Genomic DNA, 8,455 nt, shown 5'->3' with positions numbered 1-8,455 from the left:
GTGAATTTCACTTCATTTCCTCTATCATAGAGTTGTGAAATACTTAGCAAGCTGTACTTCAAGCTATCTACATAGTACACATTTTCAATTGCATGAGAGAGTGTCTTGCCAATTTTTTCAAAGCTAAAAATTTACCCTTTCTTGCCATTCCCAAACGACACACTCCCTCCTTGAAAGGCCTTGAGTGAGAGAAATCCTTCATATTCCCAGTCATGTGTTTTGAGCAGCCACTATCCATGTACCATTTTTTACTGCTTCCTCTCACTCTAGCCTGCAAACAGAGTCATTGATTAGATTTAGGAATGAGTCCCTTGAAATGATAAAAAGGATGAAGCAGACTCCTTTTAGTCCATGCAGGCAATCCAACTTTTCTTTTTCTGGGACCAGGTCCCCTTGTTCTAGGTTCCTTCGCAATGATTTGCCCAAGGAACAAACTGGGCTTGAAGGTCGCAGCATTGCTATTGGCAGTCTCAAAGTTCACGTGCGTAATGCAATTGCAGAGGGTGGATTCTCTTGTGTTTATTTAGCCCTACATGGTTCAAAGCAGTATGCATTAAAGCATATTATTATTAATGATGAAGAATCACTTGATTTAGAATCACTTGATTTAGAATCACTTGATTTAGTATTGAAAGAGATTTCAGTGATGAAATCGCTCAAGGGGCATCCTAATATCACACTTCATGCGAATACCATCTTGGATATGGGTCATACAAAGGAAGCCTTCATTGTTATGGAATATTGTGAGAAATCCTTGGTTAGTGTCCTTGAGAACCGAGGAGCTGGCTTCTTTGAGGAGAAACAGGTCCTCTTAATATTCAGGGATGTCTGCAACGCGGTCTTTGCTATGCACTGCCAGTCCCCACCCATAACTCACAGGTAAAGACGGATGCTCTTAAGCCTGAATAGTTTTCTAAAATAATGACAATACATCTTCTTTTTTATTGATGTCAGGCTTTGCTTTTAATAGTCTTCACCATGTTTCATCTGTTTAATATTTTAGGGCCTCATTTTTCCTCTTCATTTGCACGCAGTATTTCAGCATTTTGCATCTTATTTTAAATATGTTGTCATGTTATCCGTATCTGTCTATATATTTGCTTTCAGCCAACTTTGTTCAGTGCTTTATTTATCGTCCATTATGCTTTCCTTTTTGTTTGTGGTCAGAACCACTGAGTGATCACTTTAATGGTTCTGTTGATTCCCGTATACAATTTTATGAGTTTGAGTTGTTTTAAGTTTCAAGTTATTGACATAAGCAGCTAGGAATTTCGATGTACAAAAAATGAACAGTTAAAAGATCCAATTCATTGCCAATATGTCACCCTTTTACACTGTATTTATTCACATCATTTTCTCTTCTGGTTTTGTTATTTAGTTATTCTGTACTGTGTTTTCCTGTTCTACAGAGATTTAAAGGCTGAGAACCTTTTGCTGGGTGGTGATGGATTGTGGAAGTTGTGTGATTTTGGTAGTACATCAACCAACCACAAATGTTTTGAGAAACCCGAGGAACTGGGAATTGAGGAGGACAATATAAGGAAACACACTACACCTGCATACAGAGCTCCTGAGGTTGATTGAGGGCTTGTTTCTTATTATTGTTTTCTTCAATGGTATTGATTGCTGACTTCTATATTCCTTCTTTTCTTGCCTTATATGTGGGATTTGTATCGAAGAGAATTTATAAATGAGAAGGTAAAAATATGGGTAAGTTTAGCAGACTGAAGATGCTTTAAGATGATTTCAGTAACACAAATCTCTTACCTAGATTTTATCTTTAACAATCAAAACACAATTCTTCAACCTAGATTGACGGGGTTATCTTAGAACACAGCCCCACATTTGTCTTGCAGGCCCTTGGCTGTCTACTCTTTCGGATATGCTACTTCAAGTCTGCATTTGATGGTGAATAAAAATTTCAAGTTTTAAATGGCAATTACTGGATTCCAGAATTACCAAAATACAGCACTAACATCACGGACCTAATAAGAGATATGCTTCAGGCTTCACCAGATGCCAGACCAGATATCACGCAGGCAAGCGCTTTGCTTGATTGGCCATTCATCTGCATAAACTTAGGTTAGTTGTAGAGTGGTGATGCCCATAGCAATCATAAGGGCTGACACTGCTCTAAAGCTTTCTAACTCAATTTGTTTATTTTATGGCAGGTGTGGTTCCGTGTTAATGGTCTGTTGCCAGATGAGCTTCAAAAGTCGTTACCCGACAGACCCCCTGAAATGCAGCAACATGGTACTGATGGGCAGGAGGGTGAGAACATTTTTCCCAGATCTTTTGTTTTTATTGTGAACTACTTATACGAATTTCACAGGTTTGTGATTGATTGATATTTTATCCTTGAAGTTTGTAGGATGATAACTTTGGATAGATTACTGCACTACTCATTTAACCCACTATGTTATACTAATAAAGAACCAATTACCCTCATCTAAAATTCATTTTTTTTTTCAGTTATATTAAATCTTAAAAGTCTCCTTTTCGGGTTTGGGTCTTGAAGTCTTCTGAAGTTTCTTAGTTAGGCATCGGGACAATATTTGGTTAAAGTTGAAAAGAAAAGAGGATTTGAAGTTGAAATTGACAGGCTAGCTTGTTTATATGCTTTCATGTTTACTGTACTGTTAAAATATTTGCATGATGCATGTAATGTAACATACGAATTACACATCTTTCCACTGTTGGGGGAGAGGATGTGAGGGGTTTTTTGTAATGAATGTGACACCTCTACTACGTTGTGACCGTAGACATTACGAAAATACAGAATCCTGGCTCCACTTCAATGAATATAATACCTGCTGATTTTTCAGGATTTTCAAGAGCTGCAGGCAAGACTAGTCCAATGCCTAGCAGAAATCCTCCACCTCCTCCTTCAGCTGCAGAACCTAATAAGTCATCTCCTGCATCACATAATTCAAAAGCTGGGGGAGCAGCTACTGGTCCAATTGGTGCATTCTGGAATACCCAGCATGCGACAAGTGCCTCTGTTTCAGAGGAGACAACCAAATTCAGAGGAGACAACCAAACCCAAATTTGACGATGAGATAAGGCACAGTTCCTCAAGCCATGACAGGAGTCTTCCCAATAAGCAAAATAATGTGCGACCAAAACCAGCCAATAGAGCAGGGGAAGCCTCCTCATCAACGGATTTTGAAATAAACTTTTTCCAGCTGTCACGAACCAACATGGAGAAGGCTGAGATGACATCTAAATATGAAAAGCTATCTGCAATATGCCGATCACAGCAATAGGAGATACAAGAGCTTAAACAAGCTCTTGCTGCCAGAACTCCATCACCAAATAGAGACATCATTAGGAACCAAGCATCTCCTGGAAGTCAACCATCCAGTATTCCACCGGTACATCCTTTGCTATTAAACTCTCATTGTTAGTAATATTCATAATTGACTTTTCAATAATTTACAATTCGAAATCATTTCTGATGCAGAAAATGGATAAAATTGTCGGAATGGTTTGGGAACTTCAGCAAGGACTATTTGTCCAGAGTCAAGTGAGCCCCAATTCAAAACCCTGGCAAGCATTTGCTGACGATGATCCAAAGCAACAAGCTACTCCAGTTAATGCTAATTCTAAATCTGTCAGGACAAGAAATGGCCACCAGAACAGACAGACATATGAAACAAATACATCAACATTTGGAACAGATAGCTTTAGGGCTGTGCCAGCTTCCAGCTCTCAGATAAAGGCTACTTTCGATGAGTCAAAAAAGACTCAGCGTTTTGGTGAACCAAAGAACATAGATAGCAAATCAGCTTCCCAACCTGCTGGATGGGCAGTTTTTAGAAGATGTTATAGCTAAACTTAGGCTGGTAAGGCAGTCAATTTAACAATTTTAGAGTTCCTTTACAATATTCTCTTCCTAATATAGAAGAATGTGGTTCGGGAAGAATGGATACAGGAAAACGAATCGAGGGGGATGTAAAACAAATACTGGTTCGGTTGTTTTGCGCTGTTGATTGTTTGTGTAGATTTTGAACCTATTATCATATCCATTTGCTTCTGGTGTAGCTTTGATTTGTTATCCCCAATTAATTATTATAATTTATTTTGTTGAGTTCTTCTTCTTCTTATTGTGCTGTTGCAAAGGATATCATTGTTGCTGGAATCAGAGGAAATTCAGTCAAGCATGATGCATGTTTGCAAATAAATTTGAGTTAAGCATATAGAATAAGCTTGTAAAGTGGCACCCGGGGTGTGACTGGCCAACGAAGTAGGTGATAAGCACGGGACACCAAGGTTCAAATCCTAGTAGAAACAAAAAAAATTACTAGGTGTTTTCTTCTCATGTGCTTAATATTTGGTATGCAGCATTGCCTTTAGTCAGGAAAGTTGCCTATGGTGGTAGGCAAGATACATAATGGGATGATGACTTGACATGATCACTTTAAAAAGAAATAATGTTGTATCAATCCTCTTGTAGTTGGAATAGGGTCCTTTGGTTGCTGGTTAGGAAGTGATTTATTTATGTAATAAATTTAGTATAACTAATACCATATTTAGTAGCATTTTAGTTGTTATATGTAAAATTCAGCATATCAAGTACGGTATTTGGTTACCAGCTTAGAATCCCACATAAGTAATACATTTTATGAGAGAATCTATGTACTATTTTATGCAGCGGGAAGAATACATGAATAACTAACTTTGCATACCTAATACTTGCATAACGAGGGAAAATAATGTTATATCAGTTCCTCTTGCAGTTGTAGGCATTAGAACACAGATAGTTATTCATGTAAATCATATTTCCCAACCTGCTGGATGGGCAGGTTTTAGAAGCAAACCAAATGTTATTTTTAGCTAAATAACTCACCACCGGCTACCAAAAGGCTTAGGCTTCAATTTAACAATTTGAGAGTTCGTTTACAATATTCTCTTCATAATATAAAAGTTTTAATCATGGTTCGGGAAGAATGAGTCACAGGAAAACGAATCGAGGGGGAAGTAAAACAAATACTTTTTCGGTTGTTTTTTTTTTGAAAATTGTTTGTCATAAAAAAAGTATAAATTTTTAAAATTAGAAAAAACTAATTTTTTTAAAATGTGGAAAACTTTGATTTTTAAAAATCCCCAATTTTTAATTATAATTTATTTTGTCGAGAGAGAGTTCTTCGGGAAAATTTTTTTTTTTAATTTGTGCTGTTTTAACTAGGAAAACTAAATAAATCATTTTCTAAAAAATAAGAAAAATTGAATTTTTGGTAAAAAGACTTTTTTTAAAATGTGATGCATTTTTAAGCAGGTAATTTTTTCTAGATTTAAAAACTAATCTAAGCATATTTAAAAAAAAAAAAGGGTTTTCTACATTTTTAAAAAAAATGGTTTTCCGAGTTCTTTTTGAAAGTGTCTTAAAAGAATCATGGTGAATTTTTTAGGACACTTTAAAAAAAAATATCAAGTTTTCATTTTTTATAAAAAACAAAATTAAAATTAGTTTTTAGCTTTTTTTTTTTTAAATCAAATATGCAGATTTAAAATAAATATTTATGCATTTTTATAAAAAAATGCCTTTATTTTTTTTCAAAACAATTTATCTATGTGGAGGGAGGATGAAAATCATGTGGCATTAATAATGGGATGATGGACCCGCGGTGTGACTACACTGCTTGACGGTCATGCCATCACTAATAAAACCCAGGGAAATAATGTTGTATCAAGTCCTAGTTTGTAGTTGGAATAGGGTCGTTAGATTGCTGGTTAGGAATTGATTTATTTATGTATTAATTTTTAGTATAACTAATACCATGTTTCAATATTTACATTTTAGTTGTTATATATAAAATTCAGCACATCATGAGTACGACAAAAAAATTTGGTTACACTAAAAATTAACAAAAAACCTCACAATACAAAACAATAAATGAATTTTAACCAAAAAAAATAACGATACACTCAAATATTATACAAAAAATAAAATTGATTGTATTCATTTGTATATAGGTGTAAGAATACATTTGTATATAACATATTTCTTTGCGTGAAAAATATTGTATAACGAGGGAAAATAATGAAAAATTGTACATCATCCGGAAAAAAAAAATTCCTCAAAAATTCCGTCAGATTGTACACCTTCTTCTCCTTCACCTTCTTTTCTCCGTCATCATCACCGTCATTAGATCTGAAAAATCCCGATCGATCTGAAAAATTCGAAGAAAATAATGCATTTTCCGATCAAAGGTGAAGAAGACGCGGAAAAAAAAAATAGAAGAAGGTTGCTCCTTCGTCGAGAAGAAACGTCGGAGGTTCAGATCTGGTTTCGCCGAAGCTCCGGCGGTTTTGGTGGTGGCCGGCGACGGAGTATGGGAAAAGATGGAAGAGAGAGAACATTTGATTGGAAGCAATAATGTGATTGATAGGGTATTTTATTTTGTATATATATATAACTATAAGTTGTATTTAACATATTATTATTTACTATGGGATGTAATTATTTTAAACTATAGCTACTAAATATAAATATGTAGTAATATTAGTTATGCTATGTAGTAATCCCTAACTTATTCCTAACCAGCTACCAAACGACCCCGAAGGGTAGTGTATTACTATACGGTAAACGTATGTGGACCCCTAAGTAGAAAACGAGTAAACTAGTGTGAAAAGTGTCAGCTGAAAGTTCAAAGTCTTTCTTTCAACATGGGATTAGTTTAGTACTATATTTATCTTCTTGACTATGACTCTCCATTCTGGAAAACATAGGAAGACTAACTCACCGTGAATTTTGGTTTGTTCAAACAAGTGCCAGTCAATGAAGGACGTTACAAGGCCAGACATAAATTTAGATTGGGAAAAACTCTTTCATTTATACTCCTACTTCTCAATTTTCCCAATACTTTGAAGATTTAATAAAATCCCTATGGGAAACCATTTTCTGCATCTTCTTGGCTTTCTTGTTCTTTTTCTTACAGCACCATCTGTTGCATATGCGCAGGCTAGTAACTCCAGTAGTAATGGAAACATCACTCTTGAGTCGTCCCTTGTTGCATCTGTTAATTCTCCAGCATGGCGGTCACCTCCTGGTGACTTTGCCTTTGGATTTCACGAAATAGAGGGCCAAAAACTTTACTTGCTTGGTATCTGGTTCAACAAAATACCAAACAAAAGATTGGTTTGGTATGCAAATGGAGATGAGCTAGCTCCAGAAGGATCTAAACTTGAGCTAAAAACAGATGGTCGAGTTGCTCTTGAGAATCCAGATGGTCAAGTCCTCTGGAGACCACCAAGTCTTACATACACAGGCGTTTCTTATGCTTCGTTGTTGGATACAGGGAATTTCATCCTTGCTAGCAGCGATTCTAGCCTTCTATGGCAAAGTTTTGATCACCCTTGTGATACAATCTTGCCAACACAAACAATAGACATTACAAAGTCACTGTCTTCTAGGACATCACAGCATAACTTCTCCAGGGGGCACTTTGAGCTTCGTTTGATACCCGATGGCAATCTTGTGCTGAACACCTTTGCACTGCCAACAGGAAATGCATAGAGGCATATTTTTGGAGCAACACAGTTGATACAAAGTCTCCTAATGTGACAAGAAACAGGCTAATCTTTAATGAGTCTGGTTACCTTTATATTATCATGACCAGCGGGAGGATCGTGAATATAACTTCTGGAAATATTGTTCCAACAAGAGACTACTATTACAGGGCTATTCTTGAATATGATAGTGTGTTCACCCAATATGCTCATCCTAAGGCTCCAAGAGACGGAAAGTGGGATGGAAGCTGGTTCAGAGTTTGGTCTGCCCCAGATGATATCTGCTCAGCCATTCGGGGTCAACTTGGTCTAGGAACTTGTGGTTTCAATAGCTATTGCATGCTTGACTCCAATGGGAGGCCAAATTGCATGTGTCTTCCTGGATTTAACTTTTCCGATCCAAGTGATGAGTTCAAGGGCTGTGAACGTAATCCAATCCAAAGATGCAATTTGGATGACACAAATCCGGAGGATCTATATGATATGTATCCTTTAGATAACATATTTTGGCCTAATTCTTCAAACTATGAGGAGCTGCAGTCCTTTAATCAAGAGAAATGCCAGAAGTCTTGTTTGTATGATTGTAATTGTGTAGTTGCAACACAAAAATCAGAAACCTGTTATGAAAAGAAGTTGCCGGTTTCTAAGGGAAGGAGGGAACAAGTTAATGGAAAGGCTAAGTGTTGAAATCTATTATCCCATCTGGGGATTTCCCATATTCACCACCAGAAAGGGGAAATGAGAAGAAAGATAAGTCAGCATTGCTCATCTTGGGATCAATTCTCCTTAGCACCTCTGCCTTTTTTAACTTTGCTTTTTTGGCATCCCTCATTGCTTTATATGTACACCGTAGAAGACCAAAACGCGCTGGTTCATCAAGCATACCGGAGATAAATTTGAGAAATTTCACTTTCCGAGAGCTTAAGTTAGCAACAGATAGTTT

General features: G+C 36.5%; 1 pseudogene; it reads left to right on the top strand.

The window, feature by feature from the left end:
* Positions 1-328: 328 nt before the first annotated feature.
* On the top strand, positions 329-3,977 carry LOC132066038 (uncharacterized; annotated as a pseudogene).
* The last annotated feature ends 4,478 nt before the right edge of the window (positions 3,978-8,455 follow it).

This window comes from Lycium ferocissimum, chromosome 8 (genome assembly GCF_029784015.1).
Source record: "Lycium ferocissimum isolate CSIRO_LF1 chromosome 8, AGI_CSIRO_Lferr_CH_V1, whole genome shotgun sequence".
In the NCBI taxonomy this organism is placed as follows: domain Eukaryota; kingdom Viridiplantae; phylum Streptophyta; class Magnoliopsida; order Solanales; family Solanaceae; genus Lycium; species Lycium ferocissimum.
The sequence above is the reverse complement of the archived record's forward strand: the minus strand, read 5'-3'. Positions and strand labels throughout refer to the sequence as shown.